The sequence below is a fragment of the Enhydra lutris genome, unplaced genomic scaffold, assembly GCF_002288905.1.
Source record: "Enhydra lutris kenyoni isolate GAN:26980312 unplaced genomic scaffold, ASM228890v2 scaffoldscaffold19, whole genome shotgun sequence".
Lineage (NCBI taxonomy): Eukaryota > Metazoa > Chordata > Mammalia > Carnivora > Mustelidae > Enhydra > Enhydra lutris.
In genome coordinates, this window is record NW_019154103.1 from 27,646,960 (window position 1) to 27,670,325 (window position 23,366).

Below are 23,366 nucleotides of genomic sequence, written 5' to 3' on the forward strand. Positions count from 1 at the left end.
ATATCGAGAAATAGTTAACAAGCTATTGAATAAATACTCAAAGATATGTTCCTTGAAAGGAAAAAGGATAAAGCACTTAAATTTACTAAACTGGCGTTATCTTACTTGTGTATAATTTGGTTTTTTGTTTTTTGTTTTAATGAAAGACATGCATTATGGTACAAAATATTTCCAAATTACTGATAGATATGAAAAATTAAAATTGGAAGTTACCTTTCAGGCCAAAAAATAAAATCAGATCATCTTGAGTACTTATACATTTATTATATGCACTTTGTTTTTCTATAGTATTGAAATTGGCCGCTATATTATCATCATATTTAGTAGCTTAGGAAGTAAAATTTGTAGCTATGATTTTTTCCCCTTTTATACATCTCATCTTTGTTAAGCAGGAATTGTTGCCTTGCTTTATAATCCATTTTATGTAATATTCAAAATATTTAAAACCATTTAAGATATAAGGCAGTGGGATATTAACAGAACACAAACTTTCTTTTCTATCCATCCTTTGCAGACAAACACAAATTTGAATCTAATTCTCCTATAGATAGTGATATTGGACAATCTACTTAACTTCCTTGACCTTCAGTTTCCATCTCTTTAGAAAGTAGGTAATAATAGGAAACACTTAAAAAAGTTGTTATAAGGATTCAGTGAGTGCATATGATTGCTAATGAAAATACACTTATGCTGTCTAATAGGAAGTAAAATAACTCTGCTCTGAGAGTCAGAAATGACTGGACCATGTCTCTGGAGAGATCTGTTGCAACAACTTCGCTAACATTATTATAATCTATCAGGAACCCTGAGTGCCCTTGAATTCTAATTCTTTTTTGTAGCTAATCAAAATTAGGGGGAAGAAATGGAGCTTCATGACTACACTTGGGAAGTGACAATAAATAATTCAGTCAGCGAAGTTGGGGTAAAAAAGTGGAACAGGTATTCTTAAACTTCTCAATATAGGATCACAATGAGCAAGGTCCTAGTGAGAAAGGATTAGCTGGGTTCCCCTCCCCCAGTCATAGATTTGCTCTCCTCCATCACCTCCCCTGTTCCCTTCTCCAAAAGACAATTAATTTAGTATAACTAACTTCTCAGGTTGGTGAATGAACCCATAATTTGCTTTTACTACACATAATTTCTTACATCAAGGTGGGGGGGAAGGTGGTCCTATAATAATGTCAGTTTATATAAACCAAAATACTAAGTGTCAGTCTGAAATAAGCTGAGAAATGCCTTATTTTTCCTGAGATCCCTAAGGGCAGAGAACCTGGGATTAGAAGAGATTAGAATAATGCTGACATACTCGTCATCTTGGCAATTCTCTACTCCTGCAACTCTGGTTTCCTAGGAGAAACTCATTTAAAAAAAGCTAAGCTAACCATCATAGCAACTCCGTGGTGCTGAATGGAAACACCTAACTCAGTAGAAGGATGTGAAGAATAGGAAGTGTTTGTGAATAGGAAGAACTGTGTTGGAAATATTGTCTGAAACTTGGAAATAGGCAGAAGATATTACTGGATGTTTTTTCAGTCTGGTTCTGAGACTGAACCTTTGGTTTATTTTATATCAGCTAGGCTATTTTTCAGCTGGGTAGGACTAGAGTTTAACGTGTAGATTTTTGTCTGGAAGAGATACAAATAATTTCTTTTGTTAGAAAAGACAACCCTAAAGGTAGGATATTAAGCAATTTTGTATATAACCCAACAATTATATGTTAACCTCCCTTTATTAAATTGTCCATAAATAGCCAGTTTCTCAAATGTTCTTTGAATTCTTTTAATTATTTCCTTATTGTTTTATTAATGAGTTTAATAAAACCTTAGACACCTGTTTATTTTAGATTCACCTGACAATTGCAATATTACTCTTTTAAAAGTTATACTTTAACTATGTACCTCTTTGCAAAGGACCAGAAAGATCTAAGCAGACAAATATGAGAGAACTATTTATCACGTAAGTATTCAAGGAGGAAGAGCTCCTATTTGTTAATCAGCTCCTGGGTGCTCCATTATTGTGAAGACTCCAGGTTATTGTCAAACAGGAAAATTGGAAGAAGCAAGAGAGGCTGAATTGACGCACATTAAAATGAGCTGAGGCAGATAGCCAGCTGGTGAGATAATAGAGTAGAATGAGTAGGTGAGATAATAGAATAGAATGTAGCCTCATCAGCTACATTCCAGGGAAAGGATATTTCTTTCTTTATTGGAATTGAGTAGACTTTGGAGTAGTTATAATGAAACAGAAATTATAAAGATTGGCATTAATAGCCAAAAGACTAATAGGGGATTGCACCGTGCTTAGTGAAAATATCTTTTTTTTAAAATTTTTGTGAAAAAATTAACCACAATAAAGACATATGTGGGTTTTTCTTTCTTCTATTTCTTTGAATGTATTAAAGCAACTTCTTAGGCAGAATATGTGTCCAAAGTTTTATAAGTTTCCGAGGGAAATGTGCTTCTGAGAATGCCATTTCAAATATTTACATTTGATGGAACATTTTATAGGGGGGAAAAGTAACTAGACTGAGTTGTTAACATAGGTACAGGAAGGGAAGACCTTGCTAAAGATTATTAGGGTAGTAATTAGACTGGTTTAAATATCTGGCTGCCTTAACTGGTTTGAGATTATAGGCTGGGTACAAGTGTGATAGCTGTCCAGGTTATAATCTATCCTTTCAGAAGTTTCTCTCCATCACATGTAACAATAAGTTGGCCCCAAATTATCTTCCAGAAAATCACTCAGATATATATATTTTTCAAAGGCGATTAATAATATGATATTGGCCTTTTCTCAGGTTTGGAAAAAAATTGTTTAATATAATTACTTGCTGGGCTTTACATGTGTTAAATTGTAGATAAAATGCTTACTACACTAACTGATAGTGAACATTCAAGGAAATAAAAAAGAAAAAAAAAAAACCCAAAAACTTAGTTCTTCCCTGAGAACCAAACATGAGTGCTAATGAATGACGTAAAATGAATACAAACAATAACAAAATTCTGAAATATAAGCAAAATTTATTTAAAAATTTGTACGTGCATGCACACACACATAGGCATGTATTTTGCCATCTTGGCATTTATCATTAACTCTAAAGTTAAATGAACAGCTATTGGATGAGAAATAATTTTTGAGATTTCTCTCCCAAGCATTTCGGGGGCACACTGGGTAGTCGGCAGTATTTATTCTTTGGAGCAATAGTTTCTGAGATTCTTCCCTCCACTGATTCTGACTATGTTGTACATGAAACGCCCGCCACTCCTCTTCACCTCACTGTTTCTCAGCTCCCAAATTCTACACAGTTTTCAACACCTGTTTTGAATGCTGCTTCGATAAAGTGCTCCCTGGTCCTCCAGCCTAAAGCATTACTCCCTCCTCTGATGTACCTAAGCACTCTTTATGTTTTTGCAAGGTAAGCATCACTTGCTACCATTTATTAAGTGTATTTACATCTTTCCTTCCCAATTGAACCATAACCTCCTTTATTCAACAGCATTTTATTCTCTGAACAATTGCATTTTAATTTTGCTCTGTTGCCTGAATCAATAATTTATATCCACATGGTATAATTAAGATTTTGCAGAACATGAAAAGCAATCAGACTTCCTCTGTGCTCAGCTAAGGATGATGTGTGATGTTGGTCATCCATCTTCACCACACAAGTGGCAATTATAGCTCTATCTGTTCTTCCTTCTCATTATAGGAGAATATAGCCCCAGAAAGCTAAAGGTGACAGGAGAAGAATGGTAGCAGTTGGGTGTACCTGCAGTCCTGAAAATTCTTCATAGGAACACCTTCCCCACAGGTCAGAGGACTGGAAGGTAATTCCCTTTTACAATCACACGCCCCTGAAGCAACCACAGCTTTTCAAGCAAGCAGCAGTATTTTTTTCTTGCTGACGGATATCCTCTGCACAGTTTCCAGCACTTGGACCAGAAGCACTATCTATGCCTCATTACCATTTAAATAGGCTGATCAATGAGAATTAGCATGTAATTTGAATTACAACACCCACCTCCTGCTTCTTAGAGCCTGGGTTCTCCAGCCTCTTTAAATAGCTTTTTCCAGTGAGGATTGCTCTTCTCTTCAAATCTGAAAACAGGTGTATGCCTGTGCTTTAGTGCAAGAACTTCAAGGAAGTGATTGAGACCTTGTTCTGCCAGTTCTTCCTCTGGATCCCGGACACTTATTGTCCTGTTAAAACACCAAATATGTAATAGCAGCCTCCTCAGCCAACTCCTACAAAGAGTATTCTGTTGAATGTCACCCTTCATTTTAAGCCTATAATCTCATTATACCAATTTAACTGATAAATAGTGTCATCAGTTTGGGTCAGGGGATGCGCTATGTGGGGCAGGGATTCACTATGATGGCTACTCAGTAGCCATAAGAAACTTGGACAAAAAATAGAAAGATGAAAAAAGAAAAAAAAAAAGAAATAAAACCATCTAATTTACCATGTGAACTACTCTTCATCCTTCCTGTCTTGCTTATGTCGTAAAACTTTATGAAAATCGATTATGCAGTATACGTGTAAAAAAACTTAATACATATTACAATGCCATACAAAGGTACAGCTTATTGTCAATATTCCTTATACACAGATGTATCGCTATGACCTAATTAACTCTCATGATAAGATTATTTTACAATTTGACACACTTTAGTATCATCATTTATATTGGCAACCATTGCAATGTATTTTCCTGTATATAGTAAAGATAATGACGAAGTGTTTTCCTGGATCCAGTTACGATTGCCAGTCTTTGGTACGTACTGTGAAACTATAAGCAATTTCAAGCTGAAAGTTCACAGATTATTAAATGTTAAGATGATACAAAATTCTCTTATATACACTACCCAGTGATTCTTCTGGACTTCAAGTAACTTTGCAACTCTAGAGATTCATAATTTTGATTTAGTTGGAAAAAGACATGATAGTATTATGCAGTAGTACACAATTCTCTAGGGTCTGGCACATGTAAAATATTTCTGTATCTACATACCAGTGTTGTATTTTTCATTCCGTCATACTATACCATCTACTGTCATTTAACAGTGCAATTTCTTGTTGAGTTTTCTCTTTTCCCCACATATTCCAAGTCCCCTTGAAGTCATAGCCTTTATCTCTCTCTTTTGTCAGGGCTATCATAGTCCCTGGGTCCCAGTTAGCATTAAGGACATATGTAGTGAATGAATGAACAAGGGTGGCCTCAAGTAGTAATTTGAGTGGGCTTTCATTCCCTAATGAACCATCACCTACCTCCCATACCCACAATAAACATACTGTAGACAGAAAATCCAAGATTGCTTTGAAAATACATCCTCAGGGGGAGTTCTGTAGCCTACTTTCCCATCCAGATGACTATCTGTAAACACCTCCTCTGCAGAAACAAATGAATAAATATACAAAATACATGAAAGTAGCATGGCCAGGAAACAAACTACAGAGGATTCTAATGATGCCCCCAAATGGCATAGTGTTCTTTATAGCCATTTAATGATGGTGGAGCATTAGAATCCATAGATCTCTTATTTAGAAATGAGTAGGCTAAGACCCTAGTACTTGAGTGTATTTATCTATGGGGATTTAATTTTTTTTAAATTTTTAAATAATTATAGACTCAACAGGAAGTATATTTGCAGTTATAATATAAAACAATTTTTGCCATCAAATATTTTTTGATTCTCTTCTCATTAAGGAAACAATACACTATTTAGCTTCTGTAATAATCTTGTGTTTCCAAGGATTTGAAATAATAGTTTATGGGATCATTCAAGGAAGCAAGAAAATAACAACAAAATCTACAAGAAGAAATTAGGAAAATCCCTCTATATTTTTCTGTTAAAATTTGTTTTGTTTTGATGATACCGCCAGTATTTAGCTAAAAAAGACTATGAGCTACTTTTCTACCTTGATTCATTGTTTTTTATGTAGTCCAAATTGAATTCTTAACTATTAACCATTTGTACCCTAACGTAGCTGCCATACATAGTTCTGGGAGGACATTATCTCTAGAATTTCCTTCTGGTTCTCCAGAATTTTCTGTAAATCCTATTTAAGCTGTTAAAAGATTAACTGAGGCATTTGCAATTTTAAGGGTTTCTTTGAGCAAAAATTAATTTGAATCAAGAAGTATCAAACCAGAAGTGGTTAGGATGTTGGTTAGGATTGACTACAGCTTAAAGCCTAGTTGGTTGTGATTAACTGTCCTTAGGTTTCGATTTTGTAACCTTGAAGCATTTATTGGTGTGGATTTTGGTTTGTTTCCATAGGCTGCCACAGCCTCAGTCCAATGGCTTATTTGCTTAATTGACTTAACAAACCTTAGAAAAACATATTTAAGCATCATAGATTCATTGTATGCTTCTCTAATCCCATCAGCTAGATGAAATCTTGTAGTCTTCTGAATCACCTTTTTTTTTTTTTTTAAAGATTTTATTTATTTATTTGACAGAGAGAGAGATCACAAGTAGGCAGAGAGGCAGGCAGAGAGAGAGCGGGGGAAGCAGGCTCCCTGCTGAGCAGAGCCTGACATGGGCTGGATCCCAGGACCCTGAGATCATGACCTAAACCAAAGGCAGAGGCTTAACCCACTGAGCCACCCAGGCGCCCCGTGAATCACCCTTTTAATGAATACATAATTTGGAGGGCTTAGATATTTTATGTCTCATGTAAGCCTTATAAGTATCACTATCTAGCCTTTGGACTATCATCTCCCTGAGAGCAAGATGCAGCAGTTAGACACCTTCATATTTCTTAGCTTCTAATTGACAGTGCCTTTGAAAGAATTAATGAGAATATAAATGTATATCCCAAAATACCTAACTTTGTTTCCTAACCTTCATACTAACCATTCAAAACTAGAGAGAGATGGAAGTGGGGAAGAAAATTGAGAGAGAGAGAGTGATAGTCTTATACATACCTCCGACTTTGCTAGATTTAGATATTCCATCTTGTGTTGTGCTGGAAATAAAATTTATGCCAGCAGGTTGAAAGATTTTAATTCTTAGAAGTAATTATTAGCCTAAGGAACTAACATATATAAAGTCAGAATGGTAAGATTATTCTTGTTAGAAATCACATTTAAATTAAAATCATTTATTATGAATGTAGCCTGTATTGTGGAAGTGCTGAATATAGTACTTAGTCAGCTGGAGTTCTAACCCAATTTATTTCTTTACCAGCAATCACTCTGGAAATAGCTGAATATCTGGGGACTCATTGTCTGAACTAAAAATAAAATTTGTTCCTTTTTTTTTAACCTAATCCTAAAACCCAGTCACTATTTTCACAGTTCTTATCATCCCTATGTATTCCTATAGAATGTAGGAAATTTTATAGTAAATTATTAACCAATGATATCAAATAAATTATTAATCTAAGGAATTGTGAAAAATTATCCCAATGGTAAATGGAAAAAAAATTCAGGGAGAACAAATTGATATAGCCAAAGTGTTATATTTTTTTCTTCTAAAATGTAAGCCATTTTAATGCTATTTATAGCCAAAGCTAAGAAGGATGATATTACTAACTTTTTAAGTTAAAAGTATGATTGGAGGTCCTTATGCTTTAGAAAGACAGGCTTTCTATAATTTGGGGGGATTTAATGCTAATGAAGTTCTGCTATTCTGTTGTGAGGGTATGGTGTTTGATTTTCCAAAATTATTCTATTGATTTATCAGTGAGAATTTATGTAGACTGCAGTTATATTTTAGAGATGAATTTTGATTTATTTATTTAAAGCTAGTATTAATTTTTAAATCACTGAAAGGGATAGAAGAATATGAAGAGATTAGTTAAAAACAAATCAAGATAAGGGGTCCCTCAGTGGCTCAGTTGGTCAAGTGTCTGTCTTTGGCTCAGGTAATGATCCCAGAGTCCTGGGATCAAGCTGCACTGGACTCCTTGCTCTGCGGGAAACCTGCTTGTGTGCTCTCTCTCTCTCTTTCTGACAGATAAAATCTTTAAAAAAAAAAAAAAGAAAGAAAAGAAAAAAGAATCAAGACAATTAAATTAATAAAATAATTACCTTATTTCTATATGTCACCAAATCAAATGAAAACATGTGTTTATTAACTTGTGGATGCTTTAATTCCACAGGACTCTTAAAGTTTTTGGCTATTACCAAGTCAGTAATTTAACTGATTTAACAATATATTGTGATATCCTCCACACTGTGGTTGATTTTACAAGGCTTTACCTTAATTTTTTTCATCTATATTTTAGAAAACTTATCTTTGTGCCTTTGCAAGCATCCAGATTCTCTTTCTAAAAGAAATATGCAGCTATTTCCAAATTTAGTATTTCATCTTTGTTTTTTAATACAATATAGAATAATGTTTTACCATTGAATGCCAACATTTAATTGAAGTCTCAGTCAATGTCTTTCAGATGAAATGAAACCCAGTCTAAGAAGTATATAATTCTAGAAGGAAAATCTTATATAATAATGAGTGAGGTGCTGTTTTTTTAAGGTCTTTTTTTTTTTTAAACAATTTAAGGTTCATAACAAAGATGAGGGGAAGATATAGAGACTTCCCCTGTAGCCCCTCCGATCAGTAACATGTACATAGCCTCCCACATTATCAACTTCCCCCACCAGAGAGGAACATTTGTTCCAACTGATGAACTTACATTAGCACACAATAATCACCCAAAGTCCAAAGTTTACATGGTTTCACTTTGAGCGTTTTGCATTCTATATGTTTGAACACATGTATAATGACATGTATCACTCATAATGGGATGATACAGAGGATTTTTGCTGCCCTAAATATCCTCTTTGCTTTCCCTATTAATTCCCCTGCCCCAATGCTTGATGAAGTTTTTATTGTCTCTATAGTTTTGCATTTTCCAGAATGTCGTATCCTTGGAATCAAATAGTATTTATACTTTTTAGATTGGCTGTTTTCATTTAGTAATATGCATTTAAGATTCCTTTATGTCTTTTCATGACTTAAGCGATCATTTCTTTTTAGTGCTGAATAATATCCCATTGCCTGGATACATTACAGTTTATCTATTTACCACCGAAGATCATCTTAGTTGCTTCCAAGTTTTGGCAGTTTTGATTAAAGCTGCTATAAACATGTGTGCGGGTTATACTATGCACATATTTTCAACTCTTTTGAGAAAATACAAGGAGTGTGATTGCTGGCTCATTTGGTAAGAGTTATGTTTAGTTTTATAAGAAACCTCCAATGTTTCCTCCAAGATGCTTTATCATTTCACATTCCTACCAACAATGAATGGGAGTTCCTATTCCACATCTTCACCAGCACCTAGTGTTGTCAGTGTTCTGGATTCTGGCCATTCTAATAGTGTATAATGGTATCTCTTTGTTTTAATGTGCATATCCCCAATGACATATGATGTGGAGCATCTTCTCACATTCTTATTTGCCATACATATATCTTCTTTAGCTGAGGTGTCTATTAAGGTCTTTGCTTCTTTTTAAAATTGGATTATTTACTTTCCTATTGTTGAGTTCTATGAGTTCTTTGCATGTTTTGGATAATAGTCCCTTTTCGTATGTGTCTTCTGCAAATATTGTCTCCCAGTCTGTAGCTTACCTTCTCATTCTTTTGGCAGTGATTTTGGCAGAGCAGCAGTTTTTAATTTTAATGAAGTCTAGCTCATCTATTATTTCTTTCATACATGGTGCTTTCGGTGTTGTATCTAAAAAGTCGTTATCAGACCCAAGGGCATCTATGTTTTCTCACATGTCATCTTTTTTTTAAATTTAATTTAATTTATTTTTTTTCAGTGTTCCGAAATTCATTGTTTATGCACCACACCCAGTGTTCCATGCAATATATGCCATGTCATCTTCTAAGAGTTTCATAGTTTTGTGTCTTACTTGTATGCCTATGATCCATTTTGAGTTAGTTTTTGTGAAGGATGTAAGGTCTGTGTCTAGATTCATTTTTTTGCATGTGGCTATATTCCAGCTCTGCATATTGAAAAGATTACCTTTTCTCTATTAGAAATAAAAATGTTCACCAAAGCAGTGTCACCCAGAATAATTTCACCACCCAAAGAATCCCTTGTGCTTCACCTGTTCACTCATCTATCCCTATTCAATTATCTGTGCCTCCTCTCGATCCTTTAGCAACTACTGATTGTTTTATCATCTCTGTAGTATTGTCTTTCCAAGAATGTCATGCAATTGGAATCATACATTATGTAGCCTCTTCTGACTGATTCTCACTTAGCAACATACATTTAAGATTCTTCTATGTGTTTTCATGGCTTAATTACTCACTTTAAAAAATTTTTGAATAAGATTCTTTGCATGGATGTATCACAATTTTTCCATTTACCTATTGTTAGATATCTTGGTTGTTTCTACTTTTTAGTGATTATATATAAAGTTGATATAAACATTTCTGTGCAAGTTTTTATGTGGGTGTATTAACTATATTTCCTTTTGCTATCAAACTGATTATTGAAAATTGATTTGTATTTCTAATTATTAAAGTTGCTCTACATGTAAAGGTCATAGAGTACATGTAAAGGTCATATATCAAATATTGTGCTAATTCTTACATAAATGTATAATCTATAGTGCATCTTTCAACGTGGTTGTATTTAGAGAAAATAACAAAGTTCGCAGATGCAGAGTGATCACTATTTTAGAATCCGTTTGACGTAAATTTTACCAATTGTATTTGTTTTAGAATTTTTTAAAAATGCCATCTTAATAATACCTACTCTTTTAAACATTTCTCCTGGGAGTCAGAATTATATAGGATTGAATTTATCATGATGGACGCAAGAAAAAGTTTGGGTCAGGCTTGTCTTAAGGCTGCCAGCGTCAAACATATGAAGTTATTATAACCAAGGTCTACAAAAAGTTGTAAAGCAGCAGACTTGAGAAAAATGAGGGGAGCTTGTGAAAGTTACTGTACTATTTGTTCACTGGGAAGAGGTTGGGGAATGATCACTGACCTCTAAGTAACAGAGAATAGAACTCATCTTTCACTTCTGAATGAGCTCCTTGCTATAATTGATGGCATCTCCTGAAATGGCTGCGATCATTAGGGCTCCAGTGACTGAATTAAAAGAAAATGAAGGATGCAGATGGCTGTAGTAAAGCACAGAAAATGCATTTCTTCCTGGTGACAGATACAACTGATCATTTTACAGGAAGTGCCTCACTGAAAGTGTCTCAGCTATGTAGTTCTCAGGGAAAATGAAGAGTAATGTAAAAATTGGACAAGATGAAACTAGCTGTTGCATTCCAGATATTGACTACACAAGTCACTTTCAATAAATCAGCTGCTTATTGTACTTAAGACAGCAGTTTGTTAATATTATGAAGGTGCTGCAGAATGTTCTTTTTAGTTAAGAAATCTTTGAACGTCGCATGAAAAAAACAAAACGCTTTCTTTCAGTGCTTTTTTGCTTTTTATTTGTTTTCCAGTTATCAACATTTGAACCACTAGGGAAATTTATTTAGAAATAGCTTTGATGATGATTAGAAACAGTAAAAAATCAGCAAACTTCATAAAGGGCCAGATACTACATACTTTAGATCTTTGTGGGCCATGTAGTCCCTGTAATAGCTATGCAACTCTGCCATGCTAGAGGAGAAGCATCATAGACAGTGGTTTAAAAAAAAAAATTATGACTGTGTTCCAATAAAACTTTATTTACAAAAACAAAGCACAACTGGATTTGGCACTCAGGCTATAATTTGAAGATCTCTAATATTTCCATTCAGCATATAAGATGATACTGTAGATAAGAACAATTAGGAAGCTTAACAGCTTGCTACAGTAAAATAAATGAAATGGTAAGATTAAATACTTTAGTCTTCAATTAGAAATGGGGATATGAACATGTATATTATTTATATAAATGCAGAATACAGTTTTAAATGAACCATAAGTTGATGGTAACCTACATGTTTCAAGCATTAAGAAAAAAAATCACTATAATATAAACTATCATGGACATGGAGAAGCTTAGTGGACATTTTTATTAGATTTTTTTAGGGCTGTTGCACTTTTATTTTTGGCTTCTAGGTTTCTATGTAATATTTTTAAACTACTCAATTATTCATTTTACATCCCTTGCAAATATAAGTAATTTTCAAGTCTCACTGGTTCACTATAAAACCAAATAGGGGGTTTTCAAATCGTTTTTAATAATCAAAACAGTTCTAATAATAAATTATTTTAAATATACAAGAGATTTTATAAAAAATTGAAATTACAACATCTCATGGAGTCATCTCTTCAGCCTATATTTTTAGTACTGTGGCTGTTTTTCAAACTTGAAAAAAGAAGATGTATGTAGTTATTTTAGAGAGAGAGAGCACAGGGAGGGGCAGAAGGAGAGAAAGAGAAACTTTAGTAGACTCTGTGCTGACAGCCCTCTCCTCCTGCCCCACGTAATACAGGGCTTGATCTCAGGACCCTGAGATCACAACCTGACGGGAACCATGAGTCAATTGCTTAACTGACTACACCACCCACTGGCCCCAAGAATAAATGAACTTTTTAACTGAAGGGACTCAACAGGACAAAGGTTTTGCGATATTTTAAAATTCTTTATATACAGGAAGAGTTATGTCTATTATTCCTCCCAGTACTCAGTTACTCAGTTACTTGGTTTGGGCCTGACAGTGAGATTTTTTTCCTATAGCCTAACATTTTATCCACTATTTCTGGAACCAGTTAGGCCCTTGAAAGCCCATTCAGTCAAGATATTCCAAATAACTAGTAATATTTAAACGAAGCCATCTACCTTAGTGTTATTGTTTTGAAATAATAGAAATAAGGCACTGTATTACTTTGATTTCCAACCCAATCTCTGTTCTGTTCTTTCCTTTTATGACAACTCTGTAAGACACAAGTTACTACATAAGACCCTTAATAATTTTTTTCAACTTAGAAGAGATTTTATGTATTTATACCCCAAAGAGAAGATTTCTCTAAGTGCCAGAATTGGTCATTTTGTTCTTTGATGTTTGCTTGTTACCTCCCCACTTCTCCATTTTGTCTTTCAATACTACTTTTAGGAGAGGGGCTTCTCTAGATTTGTCAAATTCAAGGATGTTCATGAGCTGTCTCATTCTTGGGATTCAGTCTCTTGGAAGTCCTTCAGTTCTTCCCCAAGGTTGAGCTAAATTTTGCTTTATTTTTCCTCATCTTTCAGTAATCTCTTTGTTCTAATCAGCTGAAATTTACAAAAAAAAAAAAAAAAAAGAAAATTGCTGAGTTCTCCCCTGGCAGATGAAAGGATGGTAAGGCATTTCAAGCAAGCAAACATTTCTAGGGCCTAAAGGTTAAAACATTTTCTCAAGAACCTTGCTGGAATCCTATAAAACACTATTTAAAAGTATTCATGAAGTACCACTTTGTCAAAAAAGTAATCATAAACATTGCTTTGTAAGACATGAAAAATAAAAATCTGGTTTTAATTTGTTTTTAATATTAAAAGTTTCCATTAAAAGTTGGTGTTAACTTTCCAAGAAAGGTATTTAATTACTCATGGTTTTAAAGTGAATAGACCATAATTTAATCTCTTGAAATCATTACTGAATCCAAACTTTAAAAATACCCTTTTTGTCCAACAGGCAACAATTTGTGAATAGATAATCTTGTGCAAATATTTTAAGAGCACAAAAAATGATTGAAGTGTTATGGGTTAACTAGGCTATCAAGAACTACTTTAACACATATTGTCTCTACTAATCTCAAATGCACAGTGTACCAATTTCAGCTGTCTATTTTCTGTCTCTGTAAACCTTGGAACATTTCAATTAAAAACCCAAGAACAAGTAGTGAGAAAAACCAACAAAACAATCGTTTTGGGGATGCCTGAGTGGCTCACTTGGTTGGGCCTGTGCATTCAGCTCAGGTTGTGATCCCAAGGTCCTAGGATGGAGTCCCACATTGGGCTCCTTGCTCAGCGGGGAGCCTGCTTCTCCCTCTACTTGCCACTTCCTTTACTTCTGTGTGTGCTCTCTCTCTGACAAAACAAGCAAACAAACAAACAAAAAGACCAAAAAAATCCTACAAATGTTCTCATTAAAAAATTTTTATACATTCATTGTAGAAGACACAAAGAACACTATAAATTTCAGATGCCATTGTTAATGTCACATATTATAACAAATTTAATTGTAAAAGATAATAGAACTGAGTCTTAAAGGAACAAAAGAAAAATCATTTTAGAATGTAGTTTATCCATATACAGAGAGATTTCTTTTGTCTATTTCTAGTTATATGAAATTCTGTGGGGTCATGACTTTGGAAATAAGTAGGAGAATTTATGAGTTCAAAGGTTAATAAAAAGAAAAAAATAAAATTAGTCTAAATGTGTGTGTGTATGTGTATGTGTATACACACGGAGATTTCTTAGGAGAGTAAAAATAAAATAAAATAAATGAAGATTTAACTATTAATAAGACCAAGGGCGACTTCCATAAGAACTCTTGAGAAGTGTGGCTCAAGCTAAATTTAGCCCACTATCTGTTTTTGTATAGCCAATGTGCTACAGATCGATTTTACTTTTTTAAAAGGTAGGGAAAAAGCAAAAAATTATTGAAGAATGTAAAAATTATGTGAAATTTAAATTTTAGTAGTTATAATAAAATACTGAATTTTATCAATATTTTATCAAAAAATGTGTGGAAACTTGACTTTCTTTTTATGTAAGTCCTTATTTACTATACTTGATTTTGCTTCTTGACCCTCCAAACCTAAAGTATTTACAATGGGCCCTTTACAAAAAATAGTTCACTGACTCCTGCTCTTGAGTTTATCTTCTAGGACTGGGGTGCTTTCACAACTGTGATTCTTTTTCATAAGTTTGTTCTTGGACTTCATAGAAAATTGAAGATACTTATTCTTTCAGACCTGTGTTATCTAAGGAAACCTAGAATTATAGTAAAAGTAAAATACAATTTTCTTTCAAAATTCTGTGTTCTTAAAACTATGATGCATATAAAATATTTTCTTTGAAAGTGAATCTCAAATTTGAGTTATTCACACATTCATTAAAGATAGGAAGAGCCAAAAAATCTGCACCATTATGTTGTAGTTGAAAAATTGAATAAATGTCTTTGTTTCTATATAACAGAGTTTTCAGTGTCTAGAAAATCCCATCTTGCAACTTCTTGGGGATTGTGTGGATAGATAAGATTGAAGCAGAATGTGGAGTTGAATACCTGTGGTAGGAGAATTCTAAGATGTCCCTGAAATTTCACTCCTCTTTGTACATGTCCAGTATAATCCCATCTTTTTTATTTTTTTTAAGATTTTATTTATTTTTTGAAAAAGAGAGCGAGCACATAGGAGCATAGGGAGGCAGAGAGTGACAAGCAGACTCCCTGCTGAGCTGGGAGACTGACAAGGGGTTCCATCCCAAGATCCTAAGATCTTCACCTGAGCCAAAGTCAAAGCTTAATGGACTTAATGGGCACCCAGGTGCCCCTCCCATCCTCTTTAATGTTGGCCAGACCCCTGGATATGATGAGACTTCACACTAGTGATTAGCTTATGTTTTATGGCACTGCTGACTTTCAGTAAGGGAGATTTCCTGGGTTGCCTGACTTAATTAATTACATGAGCCATTTAAATCTGGTTAGAGAGGTCAGAGGAGGAATTCAAAGATTCAAAGTAGTAAGAGGCAGGCTTTAGAAGTTGAGAATGTCCCCCAGTGAATAGTCAGCAAGAAAAGAGTGATGTTAGTTCTATAACCTCAAGGAGCTAAACTTTGCCAATGACCTGAATGAGCTTTGAAAAAGACCAACCCTCAAATGAGATAGTAGCTCTGGCTGACACACTGATTTTAGCCTTGTGAGACCACAGGCAGAGCAACCATGTTGGGCCAGATTGTTGACACGGAGAAACTGTAAAAGAATACATTTGTCTTTTTTAAATTGTTGAATTTGGTAAATTGTTATACAGGAGTAGAAAATTAATACACACTCAAAATAATACACACATTTTCAGAGGAATAGCATTCTTTGCCCTTATGTTTAATCATCTGTGGCTCTGTTGTTCTCTTTCAACTGAACGTCCATTTCCCAGTATGCCCTTTATAACTCTGCTGTTCCTTTCTTAGTCTTAGATACTACAGCATTTTTATGTGTAGAGTCATTCAGAGTAATTCAAAGAGCAGGAGAAAGTAAGCATGTCACCAAAACAATGTAAAATGAGTGGTAAATATTCCTTAAATAATTATTTTTCGATCCTATGATTATGAGGGAATTTGGCAAGTTTTGTACTTGGATACCAGTCTCCACCATATTGCTAGTCCTCCTCCTTTGTTATTTTGCACTGCATTTATTCTCCAATTCCTAATTCTATATTATGAAAAACAGTGTATTCTTAGTTCCTTCATGTTTTTTCCCAGAGGCCACTTTATTGTAATCAAATATGCACATATCTGTAGGTCTCAAAAGAAGATGTTCTTCCCTGAAAAAAAAAACAAAAAACATTTTATTGATTCTTATCTTCACTATTTGGGAGAGAAGGGGGGAGGCAACCTGTTGTAAGATTGCAATATGTAAATGCAATATTAATATAAGGTAGTTAAATCCACAGTAAGTGATGATGGTGGAATAAATTAATAATTACATATGAACTTCGCAGAGAAACTTTAAAGATTGCTCTACTCTTCTCTAGTGGTCCTTTTTTATTTATTAAAAGAGAAAAATATTCCAAACTTAAACTTGGAATTGGCCTGCTCTCCTACCAGTTTGGGGTGAATATCAAGTTGACTAGATATATCCCAAGACATGCGTTGTGTCTGTAAATGATATTCCAAATGTTGGACTTAAAAATTTTAGAGTGCAACTTCACAAAAGCTTATGATATCTTGATTTTATCTCTGTTATGCCCCAGTAATGGGTCCGTGATTAAAGGAGCGAGACTGATATAAAGCGAAGGTCAAGCAAAGCTTTATTTCGTGCCAAGCACCAAGAATCTAACCAAACGTTCGGGGACGCACCTCTTACAAGAGAGGGCGACCCTTCTCTGTTTCACAGTCTAGCTTTTAAGGGCAAAGGCCATGCGGTGGGGCCTGGCCACACACAGGTGACCAATGAGATTGTAACACACACAGGAAACTCCACAGTGATGCTAGGTGACCAATTGAGTTACAATTTACCCTAGTAGACATTTGATTAAGCCTATCATACCTTGGTTAGGATTGGCTCCCAAAAGGCTCCCAAAGGTTGGTAACTCGTTGGTAACCAGGGAGACAGTATGCATCCCCCCACTGATCCGATGTCTCCACCTCACCTGACCCACCCTTGTATCTGGGCTTTGTTACCTGGAGCTGGTTTCCACTTGTTTTTAAGTGAATCCCCTGGGGGAAAGGGAGCAGGGACAGTTTAATGAAAGCCTCTTGCTAAGTAGGTCTTTACAATCTCAATTAGAGATTGCTCTTTTGTGTTTTCACCTCTATTTACTCATCTCTTCTCATTGTTTCTATACTTTGTAGTCTCTATTTCAGCAAAAATAGCATATTTCTTGTCTTTCTGGAATGTTCAATCTAGCTCAAACAATTTGCATTTTTTTCCATGGTAAAAAGGGCTCTCTATTGTTCTTTTCCAATGCTAACCAGTGTGGCTCGTTTCTCATAGACAGAATTGCCAAAAGATTACACCAAATGGCTATTTTCTTTACTAAATTTACACAGTCCTAGTTATTTCAATTATTTCAACAATATAAAGCATCAGTATACAGATAGCACTAATTTTGCCCTCAATAAATGGGCAGGCATCGCCTTCTCCATTACTCCTTTTCTCTTCAAAGAACCATGTCTTTCTTTCATGTCTAAATATGTTGACTGTCTGCCAATTTTTTTGAACAAAAAGAAAATTCAGAGATGATATGATTTAATTTATTCACAAATAGATTTAGATATTTTGGTTTTGACTGAGTTTTACTCATCTGCCAAATAATGTGTATACTACTTTATCATTCTGCGGCATGATTAGTAGCCGAGCAGAATGGATTTCAGTTCTAAATGTTAATTTTTTTAATACTACCATCAATATGTTTTTCAAACAAGTTTTTTGTACTGTCTTCTTCAGCTTGGTGATTACTGCTGGATTGCTTTTATAACATTACTCTGTATACCTTCCAGAGAAAGAAGCATATATCTGCATAGTAAATGCTGTTTATCAGTTGATCAATTGATTGACCTAATGATCTAATAATTTATAATCTATAATCTATAATCTTTATGGCCATGTCATCTTTAGATCTAATTTATGTATCCTGTTAGTAATAACATATTGAAATGGGTGTTTCCATCCATTTATATTTCCATCCATAGTAGAAATATCACTAACATTTCTATGAATTCCTTTTCATTCCCCTCAGCCTCATTTAATTATGCCTTTTCTATGTTGCTATCCTATTTTGTCTTGCTCTATTTTATATTCATCTTGAATTTGAAATTGTTATTTTCTTAAACAAATTACAATGTGATTCTTAATCAGTGCTACTGCATAGTCCTACCACAGTGTGCATGCTTAACTCAAGATTTGCTTTCCTTGTGAGTGGATAAACAAGAAATATCTTCCTGAAAGATTGTATGCACTTGGCAGAGCTCTTGTCTCCTAGTTATGTATGCTATTTGGGCTCATGCCCTCTCTTCCACTTTACATAGAGAGCATACTCATCAATTCCACAGAATTGTAAACCAGTCATTTTTATGGCTACCATTAACACTATATTTTTTCTGTTAGCTCTCCATTATAGTCATTTAATCAAATTAATGTTGAGTAGCTGATATGCAACTCATGAGTTTATATACCTCTCTACATAGAGGTTTCACTGCAGTAGACAAACTAACTTTTGTGAAATCACTGTGAATACAGAATATGTTCTTTCTAAATATTTTATATATCTTCTACCCAATAATCTATAAGTTTAAGAAGTTAGATTCATATATGTGTTTTCTATGTAATTTTAGCTAAAGATATTGTCATAATAATTCCAAATTTCCTCTTTTTAGATAAAGCAGAATAACCCAAAGGACTAAATTACTCAATTAAACAAGCTATTTTAACTACACAGAAATGCAGACTTAACTTTTCAAGTTTCCTATGGACATGTAGGTGAAACTCCATACAGTGGCTGAGCTGGAATTTTTTCTGGCTCTTAAAATTACATATCTTGCTTTGTTTCACCAAGTTGATATACATCTTCACTTGAAAAGCAAAGTTACTGAGAATAAAATAATGAAATTGTCTACCCTGAGCTATTTTTGAAAGAAATTGTCCAGATTTTAAACTAGCTTCTTTTGGTAAACAGAATACAGTTTTTTGTTGTTGTTGTTGTTGTTGTTGTTGTTTTTATTATTCTGATGGTGAAAGTATTTTTTAAAAATCCATTAAACTTCCATATGGACAATGTGCTGTCTATTTTACTAAGAATAATGGATTAGCTAAAAATTCTTCTTAAATATTTTGACAGTCTCCCAAAGTATCTAAAGTGTCTATCACATGCCATTCAGAAAGATGTAGTCAGTGCTGACAGAGAGGGTAAATGATTTGAGGGAGAATGATGGAAATACCATTCTGAAATCTATTCTTCATTCTGTTTGTATTTGAACATTTGTTAGATGTTAAATATCTTGCAGCTTCCACTACAGTGGATGATTGCAAAACAGTATTTCTTTTACAATACAAACATTTGCTTATTTTCCCAAGTACCAAGTTAATTAAAAGAAAAATATGACTGCAGCTCTGAGTAAAAGGGAGCAAATGAGAAAAGTTTGTCAAAATGGCAGCCTAATAGAAGGAAGAGAAGTAAACTTTCTAAGGATAAACAGATACCAAAAGAATAAAGACATTCTTTGGAATTCCTCAATATTCCATGAAAAATTTAGAGATTTGGAAAGAAGCTATAATTAATGATGGTTTTTGCTTGCTCACAATATTTGGCTTAAATTTATTTTAAATTAAAGAGGAGGAGCTGCATTGTTTGTATATAAACTATTGATGAGAAATCATAAATTAGCCTTTAAGCATATTGATTGTGAGTGCTTGTGAATTTTAGTAGAGTGCCTCTGCAAAACATGTTGAAAACAATTGTCTTCTTTATTACCTCAATTAGATATTTAAAGTGAAGGGGGGGCCTCCAGAGACATTGAAAAGGAGCTATGAAAATTTGCATTTTGGCAAGATAATTACTTAATTGTACTCAAACAATGGAAATATTTCAATCTTGTTAAGGCAAGTTGTTTTTATACAGTATTTATCTTCAAAGGAATTATTCCTCTTTAAAAAGTTTATTTTAAAAAGTCAGTATTCTAATATGCTATGTGAAGGAGGAAAAATCAGTTATTGTACAGTTCCTACCTCACTCTTCAGCAATTTATAGTTATACTGCACTTGACATCTTAGTCTAGAAAATAACACTTAGTGATCACACTTTTTAATGAGGTATGTGTAATTTGCACAAAGTGAAAGGTACATATGTTAAATGTAAAGTTTTGTGAGTTTTCCCAAGTCCATACACTAATATATCCTGAACTTCTGTGTGATTGTAGAGCATTTTCATCAGCAAGATTCCTTATGTCACTTCCCAGGCAATTTATACTCCCCATCCCTAGGCAACTGCAGTTCTGATTTCATTTACCATCAAGTAGCTTTGTTTGTTGTAGAAACCCATATAAACTGGATAATACACTATGTACTCTTTTCAGTCTGACTTCTTTCAATTAGCATTAGATTTTTCGAGATTCATTCATGTTGTGTGTATCAGTAGTTTATTCCTTTTTATTGCTAAGAATTATTACATTGACTATTTATATTTTTTTCTTTTTTTTTTTTAAAGATTTTATTTATTTGACAGAGGGAGATCACAAGTAGGCAGAGAGGCAGGCAGAGAGAGAGGAGGAAGCAGGCCCCCGCAGAGCAGAGAGCCCGATGCGGGACTCTATCCCAGGACCCTGAGATCATGACCCGAGCTGAAGGCAGAGGCCTAACCACTGAGCCACCCAGGTGCCCTGACTATTTATATTTTTTATCCATTTTGGTATAGATATAAATTTGGGCTCACAGTTTTTAACTATTATGAATACAGCTGCTATGAGAATTATTCTTCATGTTTTATGTGTATATATTTTCCTCTTCTTTCTAGTCTATCCAATTAGCAAGAACATGGCCTGACAGACGTAATGGAACAATATGCTGTCCTCTGGTACATCTAGATGGCCCAGAACTTTATATATCATATTATGACAGAGAGTGTGAGAATTAACGTAGCTCTGGGCAAAGCTAACAAATGTTTGTGTTTTGTCGTTCCATTTGAATGCATACTATTTTGGTTTTCTGATTGGATTAGAAAAGAATACACTCACCAGAGCAGTGACTACCTGGTATCCAAATGCACATTAGTCTTCTCTAAGCAAGAAGCTAAATCAGGCAAAACAGCCTTGATCAGGACTGCATTTCCGGTGAGTTTTTTTCCAGTCCGTATTTACTTATTCCAAATCTTGACAGGGAAGCGTTCAGTCGTTCATCATTAAATACTGTTTTATATTCCCCCTTTCATAATGAGAAAGTTTTCTTGTATTCCAGTTTCCTGATTTTTTTTTAATCAATGGGTGTTGAATGCTGTGAATCTTGTTTTTCCCCTGTATTATTTGAGATTTGATTTGTGCTGTTTTATCTTATTAATATGGAGAATTAATTGATAGAAATTGAACATTAAGCCAAATGTTCATTCTTGGGATAAATCCCTCTTAGACATAATCCTTTGTCCATTTTATATATTGTTGGATTAAATTTGTTCTTCTTTTGATTTATTAATATTATTTCTATATTCCATGTTGTTGGTTTTGTTTGCTATTACAGTTAGTGTACTTTGTTTCCTATCAAAGAAATCTTGGCCTATTTGTGGATATTTTCTCCTATACTTTTTTCCAAGAAATTTTATACTTTCAGAGTGGCATATATGATCCATTTCAGTTCAGTGTACCATATGAGGTAAGAATAAAATTTTTGTTTGTTTTTTGTTTTTTGTTTTAGTAGAGGCATCCATTTGTTACTGTACCATTTGTTGAAAGACTATCTTATACCCATAAGTTATTTTGAGGTGTTTTGAAAATTAATTATTTGTGTCTACTTTTTGACTATGTCTTCTATTTATCCACATTATATCACATTGTCATGATTTTATAACTTTATACTAAGCTTTTGCAATCAGGTGATATAAGACCTCCAAATTTATCTTTGTCAAATTTGTTTAAGCTATTACATATTTTTTTTTACTTTTTCCATATAAATTTTAGCAGTAGCTCATCAATCTCTAAAACATGCCTCCTAGAATTTTGATAGATTGCCTTAAATCTATACATAAGTTTGAGGAGAACTGACATCTCAATAATATAATTTCCCAAAACTGAATTCTTATGGTTTTTTTTTTTGTAGATTCATTGAATTTCCTATATAATTATGCTGTTTGCAAATAAATACCATTCACTCTACAAAGGACTTAATATTTCTTTTATTTCCATGTTATAGTACAATACTGAACAGAACTAAGAGAGCCTAAGAATGCAGCCTCAAGACTATAAGAAGATACAGTCTGTGATGACCAGCCATTCCCTTGGCTACTTCAATTCCTCCATACTGTTTTGTTTCATACACCATCTTATTGCAACCAAATAAATGACTGAGACAGAAAATGTCTAGCCAAGATCTTTCTGAATTCTTGATTCAGAGAAATTGTGAAAGATAATAAAATATCATTGTTGTTTTAAGTGACTGAGTTTGAGATGGCTTGTTATATATATACATATATATATATATAATATATATATATATATATATATATTATATATATTATATACATAATAGCTAAGCAGAACGAGGAAAGTTATGCCTGGAAGTGCAATGCTATCTTAACAAATATCTAAAAATTTTGGCATAGGTTCTGGGGACAAGAAGAAGGCTATGAGAGACTCAAAATGAAATAATAAAGGATCTCAAGAAGAGGGTCAGTGGATACCTAATGAACCTGAAGATTTTCAGGGAAGGTTTAAAGGAATACAAGGTAAATATTGGAGTTGATGGAAGTATATAGTCACAGAAATTTGACAGCACTGTCCGCTGCAGTAAATGTATAAATTAGAAAAATGCATGAAACTTAATTTGGTTAAGGAAACTTCTAGGAAGAATATCAAAAATTCCACATAGCTTCTTCTTACTCCATAAAATAAAATTCAAGAGGAAAGAGATGAACCTAAGACTAAACTTTTAAGTAAAAAAGAGCCATTATCTTCTGTTGAAAATAAAACTATTTCTCAATCCCTATATCTACAGCTAGCAAAACAAAGAAATAGAAATACCAGTGACAACAATAAAAATACAAAATAT